Source organism: Lasioglossum baleicum, chromosome 1 (genome assembly GCF_051020765.1).
Source record: "Lasioglossum baleicum chromosome 1, iyLasBale1, whole genome shotgun sequence".
NCBI classification, from domain to species: Eukaryota; Metazoa; Arthropoda; class Insecta; order Hymenoptera; family Halictidae; genus Lasioglossum; species Lasioglossum baleicum.
Genome location: NC_134929.1, coordinates 10,890,582 through 10,903,199, shown reverse-complemented (window position 1 = coordinate 10,903,199; position 12,618 = coordinate 10,890,582). Strand labels below are relative to the sequence as shown.

At 41.6% G+C, this 12,618-nt stretch overlaps 1 protein-coding gene across 4 annotated transcripts in view; it reads left to right on the top strand.

The window, feature by feature from the left end:
- Positions 1 to 12,618, top strand: part of LOC143215131 (uncharacterized) — a 113,565-nt gene that overhangs the window by 6,551 nt on the left and 94,396 nt on the right. For 2 of the 4 annotated variants that reach the window (XM_076436989.1, XM_076436975.1), the window contains exons 3-5: positions 11,035 to 11,093; positions 11,205 to 11,257; positions 11,377 to 11,429. The gene's annotated coding sequence lies outside the window, so the exon portion shown is untranslated. Of the gene's footprint in view, positions 1 to 9,553; positions 11,258 to 11,376; positions 11,430 to 12,618 lie in introns of those variants that run through there. The other 2 variants (XM_076436983.1, XM_076436999.1) reach the window with 2 other exon arrangements.

Below are 12,618 nucleotides of genomic sequence, written 5' to 3'. Positions count from 1 at the left end.
CCTGAGACTCTTAGCTGAAGCCTCATCTAAAATTGAATAGTTCGAGCGCGGATTTATCCCTCGTGCACTGATGGGATTAATCCCATCCATTCTCATTGAAGACATTAGCATAAAATAAGCACAATACAATAAGCATAATAGCATAATACAATAAATAATAATAGAAGACCGTTCATCTTGGTTTCGCTAGATAAATTAACTCGAATTTCGTTGCATTTTCACGTTCGCCGGCGCAGCAGTGGAACGAATAGAACCGCGTAGCTATTTATCTACATTTAAGAAATTCATTTTTCCGCTGATATATTAAACGTTCCCTTGGCAAGCTCCTGCGAAATGAATGCAGACAAAGCTTCCAATGGTCGTGACAAATCGCGACTGTTTGTCCTTCTGTCATCGAATAAATTGCTCGAATTGCGTTGGATTTTTATGTTTTGCGGTGCCAGCGGTCGAGGGGGATGATATCCATAAAAATGGATGAGGCAAAGGTTCCCTCCGCCTATAAAGGAGCTAAAACGTCGTGGCACGATTTTGAAACGACGATGATAAAGCCCGGGGGACAAAGAGGCATCGCCATTGGACCGACTTTCGTAAATCGGTCGCATTGTGTCGAGGCTGCGGGTCTCGTTGGTCTCGCAAAGTGGAGCGGCCAGGAAATGAGACGGTATTACTGTCACTTATAAGTAATAACCAGCAAGTGTGAACAACATCTGGTGTGTCTTCTCTTTTACGCGGCTATTAGGAAGTCGGGAACCGTCGGGCCGCGGGTCGAGCAGATTTCATAGCTCGCGAGAACGATCGTTCTCCGACGGACAAAAGGATCTCCTGTGTCCTTGGTCGGAGATACGCGTGACGGGGGCGTTCGATCTCTTCTCGACACCTTTGCGATCAAAGCAGATGGTTCGGATCGAGACTCCGCGAGGTTGCGTTATTGTCGAAAATACAGCGGGCCGGAACGAGTATCGTTCTCACAGACTCTAGAGCAATTACCGCAGGAAATTCATCCAGGGTCGCCAGATGAGGGGAGGGAGCACGAATTGAGGGGGAAAAGTTACCCTCTCTCTGCCTATACCGGACAAAAATTTAATCAACGATTGACGAATAAATTTCTACTTCAATCTATTTAGCTGCTCTTTACTTTACCGGACTCAAAATTTGTGCCTTCTCCTACGAATTATGATGTATTTGGTATGCAATTCAGTAGATTTGTACCCGGCGCGGATGCAGATCGAAGTTTCGAACCTCTAGGATCAATAGTTGAGGTGCTGGATTACATACCAAATACATCCTAATTTATAGGAGAAAGGTACTAATTTTGAGTCCGGTAAAGTGAAGTTGACCCAATTAATCTCCTAGTTTAGTCGTTAATTGCGGTTAAATTTCTACTTTAGTCGTTAATTGCGATTAACGATTACATTCCTTTCAATTGTAATCGTCAATGGGATAATTGATTTAACTGCTGAAATTTAGAAATGAAATACGGAATCGAAACTATACGAATACTGAAAAGAATGTAAACTGAGTTTAGGTGTATTGTCATTTGGTCTACATAATACAAACTCTGTTTAAATGCTTCTATGTTTTTTTTCGATGATTTCTTTTTTGTGAAAGTGATAATCGTGTGCATCCATTGTAAGAGTGGGTCAAGCTAAAATATGTTTCCTTTGTTGAATAATTTTAGGAAGTTGAAAATAATAATTGTATTATCTTTTGTACTATTTTAAATTGTACCCTACCCTTCTTTAGCACAAGCGCATCAAATCTGCAGTCTACAAATAATTGTTGCGATCGACCAAAATTTCTATTTTCATTCCTTCCCTCTATTGGCTTTATTTTCCCAGTTCTAGAACTTTGAACACAATTTAACTAAAAAGTCGACTCGCTTGATTTTCGCAAGCAAGGTCGTCAATTATGCTTGTTCCACTGACGCGACAAAACGATCGTCGACCGGATGCGTGAGGGAGGCGTGCGTCGGCGACCGTCACTGGGCGTCGCGTCGCGTCGCTGCATTGTCCTCGGAAAGTGGAATAACCGTGCCGCGACGAGATGAGAATGCGATAAGTGGTAGCAGCCGTTTAAGATCAGACGGCACGTCTCCCTGGTTGCGTTGACTTCGGTTGCAACTTGCAACGCGTGCACCCCGTGATACTATCGGGCAGAATAAATTCGCCACGGTTGCTTATTGCTCGTGTATTGCTAGGGTGGTCCTGAGCTACTCTTTTTCTCTTAATCAATTTTATCATATGGCATTCTGTTCACGGCTCTTTCTGCAATATTCTCAACCAATCTTCAGTATCTTTTAAAATGATGTTCCAGCAGATTGTTTCTAAACTTTTTGTACCAAATAAAACTGGAGGATTTCATTGATTGAGAAAATCTTCACTAATATTAGCTCACTGCAATGGTTCGTGTCCGATTCCTTGTTATATTTTAGTACGAAATAATCCGTCAATAATACTTCAATAATCCTCGAATTCTTACAAAGCAATTATCGGCAATGAAATAAACGTTGTTCAGGTGTGAATAAATAATGTTTGCATATAACGCAATGCTCAAACCGTGATGAAACTTGAAATACTTAGTGACCACCTTTTAATGTTAACACTGAATTATATACATTTAGTGAACCGTGTGAGAGCTGTGACTTGCTCGGTAGGCTGGCTCGGACTGACTGAACTTGATTAAGGTGAACTGTACAATACTTGGCACCCTAAGCCAAAATCGTAGTAAAAATTTTTTTATCTCTTTTGAAATGTTTAAACGAGCTTAAGTTGCTATTATTATAAGCTACTAGAGATTTTTCAACAAAATCACACAGTTTTACGATCCGTAAATCTCTTATTATAAAATATATTCAGTGAATAACAATCGTAAGACAAACAGTACAGTCATTGGCACAGTGAGAAGTAAACTTTAAACAGGCTCTATTTGTTTTATAATTAAACATATACGCACTTACTACATCCGTAGTACAGTCCGAAATTAAGTTACAAAACGATAAAGTATAACTTACTCGTAACGAAAATTTTAATAAAACACTGTTTACACTGCACTGTGGTCATCCGTCGGTCTTACTGGATGTACCAGCGTTGCTAACAGTCATGTGGAACTCTTTTATGAAAACTTACAACGTTGCTTTGAAACATAAATAAGAAGCAATATAAAATGATTTTCTATACCAGGGAATTCTTAATATTTGCCGTTTAAATCAAAAGTGCCAATAACTACTGCAGTGCCAGCAATGGTACAGTTTACCCTAATTGCCTTATTCCTCCTTAGGCCCTCGACGTGCGATAAACGCAGGTCAAAAGATCTTTCTTGCTTTTCAGTGTATACTTCAATGGCAACAAAATTTAAATTCTGCAAATCGGAATTCGAAAACAGAGATTATAAAGGTGTTCGCCAACTGGCCTCTCTATTTTCACCTCGACGCGACGCGTCGTTCCTCTTCGAGAATCGCCGCTGAAATGTTTACGAACCGCAAAGTATGTATTGTTTCCCCTCGTGCGTCTTCTTTTTTATTTTCCGTCACCGATACGAAGGCGATCGCGCGCGAACGGGAACGGCGAGATGCCACGTGGATTATTTTCGGTACATCGTCGCCACCGACTGTTCTACGAAAGATTCTCGCCTCGTCGCTCTTACGCACGACCCATTTTGGAAATAGATGTCGGGGATTTCTCAAAGGACACTGCCGTGTCCCTCTCACGATCATCTCACCACCGAAAGCCTAATTCCACCGTTTCCAGGAGAAACGATCCTCGTTCGCCGACCCGACCGGCGGCGATACGTTCTGTCAGCTTCACCGCTTCGTTCTCGACAGAATTCTCCATCTTCCCGGTTCCCATGAGCTCTCTGCTGTTTTTTCATACTCGCCAATTCAGTTCTAGAGACCGTGTAATTACATCGAACTCGAATCCGAAAAGAAGAACGGAGGAGGAGAATTTAAAGAACGAAGTCGCATTCGGAACTTGAAGAATTTTCTGTGCTTTAGTCGTAGACGATTCTACACTCTTACAAATACATTGATATATATATATTTTTGTAACATAATCATTATTTGAGGCTGTTTAATCCTTCATGATTCGTTCGATGGATATTTGTCCAAAATTAAAATGTACATAAGGTGGTTCGGAACCCACCATAAACAGTAGGTCCCGCTGAAAAGGCGATGGTGAGAGTGGAAAGAGGAAGAGGATTGGTAAATGAATTTGAAACCCTGAGGGGACCAAATATCATGTCCATATCCATCCATATCCAATTAAAATGTACATTTGTGTTATAAAAGTCCTCTGAAAGACACGACTGGTCGGTTGCGATACAAAAGCGCGCCGCTTTCTTAAGAGTACATTGTTTGCGGCGGGATATTCAATTGACTTGGGATAATAAAAATACGGGGAAATCTAATTAAAATCAATATTGCGTTTATTGACGGTAGAAATCTGTGTCCGCGCGAGTACTGAGAGAATTACCACGGGTGCTGAGTAAATAAGGAAAGTAAAATATTTTCTTTTCACGGAGGAAGTGGTTAGCGACAAGCATGATTTAATCGACCGTAAACGTGGAGGTTTGGCGTCTAAACGGAGGGTAGACGAGCGCCGGAGCGTCGAACGACGATCAAAGGCGGGGGTGGTGTGTGTCGCTTTTGCATCGACTGTTTACGGTCGTCTCGTGTATCAGACCGATCGACGAATCTCTCTCCCTCTCCCTCTTGAGGATCGAAAGATTTGCGAGGCCCCCGTCCAAATTTCACAATCACCAAGGCCACGACGCGACGTGACGCGACGCGGCGCGGTGCGATCTCTCTCTTCTAGTTCGCGAGGATAGTTTCCCACCGACCGCGTGGACAGTGTTTCGCGCGTGTAAAATTAGACAAGGAGTTCCTATAGTTGACTCAGAGTTGAAACGAGAAGGGGCCAAAGCTCGAAGCTCGAAGCTCCACGTATTTTTAGAGGGTTGGCAGCGACGACAGCGACAGCTGGCCATCTGACCCAGCCGACGATAGGCTCCTCTCGAGGGCTAACCCTTTGCCCTACGATCTCGTCTCGAGTTTTGTAAATAAACAAGACTTTTCATTTCTGTTAGCTCGGGCCTTCGCTGCATTTGTACAGAGTGTATAAAATGTAATGGTCATCCGTCCTAGGGTTGAATCTACATCTCTGGATCGGTGGACATTTGTAAGAGAAACTTGCAAAATCGTTTATAACAAAAAAAATTGTTGGTGATTTTTACATCAACACCTTCCACTCATCCAGAAGAGAAAAAGTTTGGAGGAAGCCACATTTACTTACTTGAAATATCAATAAATGATGCAGGAAATTCAATAGTTCTTCCGAAAAAAATTTCTGAACATTAAAAGTCGCATAAATGTCACCATTTTGTAATTTTTATTATTTTTACTGGAAGATAATCTCATGTGTACTCCAAATACCAATGAATATGCGTGCAAAACTTCGATGCGAATGGTCCGACAGTTTTGATGAAAAACATTCCTGAAGATTCGCGGAGAAACGGCCTCGCAAACAAGAATACCCCCTCACAGAATCAATGTTTGTCGTAGCTAATCGGGTGGCTAGAGTGCCATTAAAGACACGACGAACAGCTTTAGGAATTGACGTCTCGGGGACATAGTAATGGAGTTTGCCACCCGAAACCGGTGCCTAGGAGACGTCGTTTTAGGGCAAAGAGTTAAGCCGACGAGACGCGACGCCGACGCGTTCGACCTTCCAGACTCCAGGACCTATCCTCGGGGGTGCTTCGCGTCGAGGATTCTTTAGACGCAATTTCTCCCGAGACAAATTCTTTCCACCCCCGTTACACGAAACATAAGGGATGCCGACGAGACTCGCTTCGAGCCGGAACGAGCAATATTCACCGGGCTCTTTTCTGACCGAGTTGACACGGTCTCTCTCCCTCGCTCTCTCTCTTCTCTCTCTCCCTCTCTCTCACTCTGTCTGGATGTTTAATATCCAAAATACAAGAAAACCTCGAGCTTCTCGAGAACGGTAACGCGCAATCTTCTCGTAACCCCCGCAAATTTCTCGGGAATACTCTCGCAAAGATTCTAGGCCATCGTTTAAACCATCTCCGCTTTACAGTTTCATTGAGTATACCGTCTTTTAAACGAAATGCGATCGAAAAGAGATCGGACAGTATGTAAGAATATGGTTGAATCACTTATTTTTCATTTTCCTGTTTCATTACGACAGTCTTTCAATCTCGAATTTTCCATCTTCCAATTTCGTGGCTTTTACAACAGTTTCCTAGCAAACAACTTTCCCGAATAATAACTCTTGAAGGTATTCAGAAGCGGTTTCGCAAAGACGCTCTTCAAGTTTTATCAGGCCAATTTGCAGACCTTCAGCAAATTCGCATTTACTCGTACGGCATGCAAGAATATGATGGACCATCTGATCCTGACAAAGCTGCAGTAACAGGGGACAAAGCGTCGCTTTAAGGTGACTATCGCTCTTAAAAACGGTAGCAAAAGTTCGAAAGTGTTCTTACAAACTAAGCCAAGTTCTATCTGAAGATCTGGAACAATTCTTATTTTTCTCGACTGTTCTTTGTCCGTGTTAGCCCCTATTTTATCCGCGATCTCTTTAAATCACTGTTTCTCTGCTCCTCTGTCCCGTTTAGTTAAAAATAAATTTCGGAAAACCACGGAACGCCTGCAAACACGTTTCTCGATTGTAGCAATATTTTAGAGTAGGTATTCTCTAGCTTTTGATCGCTGTCAGGTCCTTTCGTCCCACTGTGCGCCGTACGTTGATATTGTTATTTTGTAGTAGTTTTGTGTAGATTTTGATATTAAAATTTTCAAGATTTTCAAATTTTGGGCTCAATGCGCAACCTGAAGGCATCATCGCACATCTCTGGGATTTTGATTCTGTCATTAGTGCGTCGAACCACACCTTTTCCCGTGTGGCACGTTTCCGATGTCGAAGAAAATGTTTTCTCAAGCCGCTCTAGTGGACACTCCTCGTCTCCAGTCATTTTACGGGTAACAAAGATTTACGGGAAAATCGTTCAGCCGTTCCTTCTCGGAAGCTTCGCGTGGTACAATTGGGCAGAGCTGTTTTTTTCCTTGGCTCTCGTTTCTCGAGGAAAGTCTGGGGACACATCGGTTGCAGGGGAAGAAAAGTCGTCCGAGTTGCCTGCCATAAAGGAGAGCGCGGATTTCGCCGCACTTAGGCGATCTTGGTGGCCCCTGCTTTATTCTGATCGTTCCTCAGAGGCTCGAGAACCAAGCTCCTTCTCTCTCCCACCTTTCTGGGTCGGATCAAGCGACGCAAAATCGTTTGGAACGGCTACCGCCAAGATCAAGGATGCTTATTTATCCAGCTAATCTCCCTCCCCAACGCCCCTGCGCGGATTTCCCACTTTCTTCCCTCCTAGCGTAAGAGGAACCGTCTTGTTCTGCGCTTTTCATTTACCTTAATTTCCTCCATCTCCGAGCTTCAGCTCTTCGCGTTAACCCTTTGCGCTACGATCTTTGCAACGATTAGAACTTTAATGTTTGCAATTTTCTCGAAGAAGTAGACAATTTGTTTTCCTGTATTTAACACTGCGTTCAGTCAAAATGATTTAAATGCTTTTAATTTACGATCATTGAGGGTGTAAAGATGCATCCGTGAGGATTTATTCAACAAATTTATTTCTTTGCGTATACAGGGTGATTCTGGGAACTGGGATAAGTCACTGCTCTTTTTTAAGTAAACATAATTAATTAAATAAAAATAATGTGTAACGGTTAAATTTAATAGTTTATATCTCCTAAACGCATTAGCTTTTTTAAATATTTTTTAAAAATATTGCATTGTCATCCAGTTCTGAGCTATGTTTAAAATTTCAAGTCTCTAGCTCAACGGGAAGTTAGTTTCAAATCAATTGCAAAATTTGTACCGAACAGACAGACAGACAAGAAAGCGAGCTAATAAAAACGTGGTAAAATAGAAAACAATGATACAGGAAAAATTTGACATATCGTGTCAGGAAATACTACAATACTACTACAAGAAGTCTCCTTTCAATATGAATTGTAGGAACTATTGCCCAGTTCCCAGAATCGCTCTGTACAGTATTGAAAAAATGGCTGTAAATTTGGTAACGTAAAATAGTTTTAGTGCTCTGTAAGCCTAGTGTTAACTCCTCGACTAGGGATGACGAGTTAATTCGTCGGTGCAAGGGGTTAAACTAGAGCTGATTGGAGACCAAACGTGAAGTGTCTTTTCCTTCGGCAGCAAGGTGACGTCGAACACAAATCGAAAGGATTCGAAAGAACTCGGTTCCGATAGAATTTCTATAAATCTCTCGGCTCGTTCTCGCCCCGCGGACACCCCATTCATCAGCGGGCGTAATTGAATAGTTTCGACAAGACAGGCCGGCCGCGATAATCTCGAGGCAGCCGTAAATATCGAAGGGATAATTAAAAATTGGCCATTAATCATCGTCGCATCTATTTCTCGAGTATCGAACATCTCGACCGCTTCAAAATGGACCTTGTATTTTTAATGGAGAGGGACAATCCTCCCCACGGTATCCATCCACTTTTTTAATCATGGTCCGATATTAAAAAAGTGATCGTCTTTTTAACGGTGTCCAAATATTAGTGGGAGTCACTGTAGGCGCGAATATTTCTCCGTTCGAGGAACGACTCCATTCGAAACAATCGAGTCCGCCATATATTATTTATTATATTATTTCGTACGTCAGTCGAGCGAAACTAAAACAGTCTGTTATTTCATGTCCGAGCTTAATCCGGCTTTATAATTTTGCTACGTAGCAGACTCACAAACAAGCAGACCATAATTTTATAGGATTATAATTTGATTTTATAGAAGTTCTTCGAGCGTTATCTATCAAATGTTTATTTTATATCATTACACTGTGAATGTGCACGTGGAATAAAAATGTTCTGCATCAATTAACAACAAGTGGAAGGTCAGTAAAAATGTATTTCACCCTTTGATAATTTCAGACATATACTCGTTAATTGTTCTACCGTTTCTTCTACTGTACATGCATTAAATTAATGCACATCATTATTGCCTGTAACTTTGTTTCCGTTCGTTTGACGCCATAAGCACAGTATAGTAACTGCAATAATGGTACTCTTTCGAGGTGGGATGAATATGTTGCGCTGGCAGAGGCGCCGTTCCGACCAGAATTTCCCGCAGTAAAATATGACCCATTTTTCCTGCAATCAAATGATCGTTTCGCGGACAAATCATTCTTTGATGAGGCTTGTTCTAGAGGGTTCATCACAGTCGTGTGGACGCAACGTTTACGGCGGCCAACTACCGGACTGTAATACCGAACTTTGCTCGTCTCTTCCAGCGTGTATAATGATGAAAAATATATATATAAAAAAAGCTTTTTAAAAACCACGCTTATATTAAAATGCACTAAAAAGGAGAAAATAATTTTTTTAGGCATTAGTGACTATAAATAAAAGCGTGGAGCGCTAAACTATATTGACGTAATATTCGCGGGCGCTCCACGCTTTTATTTATAGTCACTAATGCCTAAAAAAATGGTTTTCTCCTCTTTAGTTCATTTTAATATAAGCGTGGCTTTTAAAAAGTTTTTTTTTTATATATTTTTTATTTTCTACTTTTCAGTCTTTGTTAAATGGAACGCAAGATATAGTAATACTGGTATGAAATAGTAAGATATATATAGAGACGCAAGATATGGAAATATGCGAGAAAGAATGAGAGACGACGTCTCTTGATGGAGTCCGAAATTGTCCGAAATGGAACACCACACTGACTGAACTCCTTCGGTGCAAAATGGGTCAGTGGAGTGGGGATGAGTCAGAGTGGGAACGCGTAGTGGAGTAGGGAGCGTTGTCGCGTGGAGTGGGGATCGCTGAACGCGATCACGTACTACAGAGCGTCGCGCGGCGAGGTGTGACGGTTAATATAAAAAATTTTTTTCTCCTAGACGCATAGTTGTTTTTTAATTTGTTTTTTTAATAATGCATTGCCATCTAGTTCTGAGCTATGTTTAAAGTTTCAAGTCTCTAGCTCATCGGGAAGTGGTTTAAAATTCGATTACAAGATTTGACGCATACAACGACAACTCGTCAAGCTAATATAAGCGTAGTAATAAATAAAAATCACACAGGGGGTAAAATGTATTCCCGTCGATTTCCCCGATCTGGCAGCACTGATCGAACTGCAGCGAGAGTTATGCTCGGGGCGAGAGCGAAAGCCTCGAGGAGGAAGAGTGCACTGTATCCTGCCGATAAAACCGGCTATCTGATTAACGGGAAAACGGATTTCCCTAAAATTCTGAGCGAGAGACGCCGTTGACGGTCAATGAAACGTGAACCACGCGTAAAACGCTGAAACGAGCACCTTGTATCCGAGCTGACGTGGCTGCCCTTCGATAACGCGGTTGTTCCTTCGTTGAAAGCTCCTCTAAACCTTGGACGACGCCGGGTGGACCCGTTTTTTCGTAACTGGCCCGCGAATTTGATAGTAGCATTTTTGATCTCCTAAGATTTAGCATTGCCGAATGTTTCAACTCCTTCAATTCTATATTTCGATATTCAGTAGACTGAGGATTTTCCATTTCTGACAAAAATGAATAGGTCGAATTTAACACTAGGTTTTCACATCAAAAGTGACTATGTTGCACTACTTTATAAAAATAACGAAAGTGTGTCTATTCGCATTCTTAGCCACTGTGTTATACACAGAAAGAACTGAATTTGTTGAATAATTTCTTATGAACGATCGCAACGAATTTAGACAATATTATGTGCCACAAAAATCCGCAGTCTAGTCATTAGGAAATGTATATAAGCTGCGAGCGACGGCCCCTGGCTACAATGTCTGTTTCTCAAACAGATTGCCGCGAACAATTGCCGATCGATCCGATCGTGGCTCCGCGCTGCCACGATTCTGAAAAAGAGCACCGTGTTAGTGTTCAAGCAGTTAGCCCTGAGCAGCGGAGGAGGACACTTCTCCAATAAATCCTGATTTTTCAAACCTCCTACAGAAAATATAAATTTTCTTCTTCTTCTAGGATTTTATGAACGACGAGGAAGATTGACTTGTAGCTGTGAAGCGGATCATACATAAATGGTTAATACCCCAGTACCTATTTCCAATTTGTTTTTAAGATTAAATATTCTTATTGACGGATAGACAAATATTGTTATAGTATAGACATAAATATGAATTTTCTTCTTCTAGGATTTTACGAACGACGAGGAAGATCTACTCGTAACTGTGAAGCAGATCATAAGGTAAGTGTTTAATACCCCAGATACCTATTTCCAATTTGTTTTTAAGATTGAATATTCTGATTGACGGATAGACAAATTGTTGTAGTATAGAGGTAAATATAAATTTTCTTCTCTTCTAGGATTTTACAAACGACGAGGACGATCTAATTAAAGCTGTGAAGCGGATCATAAGGTAAGTGGTTAATACCTCAGATATACCTATTTCCAATCTGTTTTTAAGATTGAATATTCTTATCGACGGATAGCCAAATTGCTCTAGACTTCTATTTTCTCGAACCATTTTGAATCGCTCGATATTCGAGGTGCAAAAATACGCTTTGATGATGCGAAGTTATCGTCGCAGAGAATTTTGGGTTAAAAGGTTGAATAATGGAAAAGGGACTGAAACTACGTTGTGAAGAGAGCCAGTTTTTTTCGAAAATGTAAGATCCCTTCGGAAAGCCGAGTTAATTGAAAACGCGCGTGCGAACGGATCCCGACAAAGAGGAATGGCAGCGGGTATTTGCATTCCAGCGGATCCTCTTAAATCTCCGCCGTTAGATACACAGAAATAGAGCAGGATTCGAACCGCGGAGATTTCACCGGACCGTCGAACGCAAAGGGTGGCTCTCGATAATGAAACCTTAATTACATCCGCGGTTCCCGGGGCGAATTTCTGCGTTCGTTGAAATCGTAAAGGAGCGCGAGCGCGCGTGCAGGCTTTTTCGCGTTTCCGGTGTTCAAACAAATCCTGTCGCGGTTTTTGCTCCAGCGAGTATTTCATTCGAGCAAGCTCGCGCGTCTCGTTGTTTTCCCTGCACGCGCACGAAAGTTTACGGAATACACACTCTCCGTTTCGAAGAAGGATCTCGTCGCAACCATTCGTCTTAGCACTGTGGATTTCTGCTGCTAGCTACCATCCCGAAGGGACGAATTGATCCCTTACCTTTCATGATCTCAAGTCCGGAAATTTTTACTGTCTCGAATCTAAATTAAATTCTATCTTTTTAATTCCGCGTACTCGAAGCTATTTCAATCTTGGAATTCGGAAAATTTATCCGGCCGGGAATATTTTATAACACAGCGTTTGAAAAAATTGCTTCCAATCACGGTATGGTTATTTTTAACCCGAGCGTATCCGGGATATTCCGAACTTCTTTTTATTTGAGGCGTAAAAATATGCGTTAAAATTGTGTGTGCAATATTTTTGATTGCGGTAACAAATTTTGGGCATTGAAAAGTGCAGAGGGATAATATGTGCTCCTAAACAAGGGGTTTAGGAAATTAATAACGCGAAGAAGTTGTAGTTGCTGTAACAGCGCAGGAAATCGTAGAACATAGGGGTAGGGGAAACGATGAACAGAGGGGTTTGCAGTCCTTTG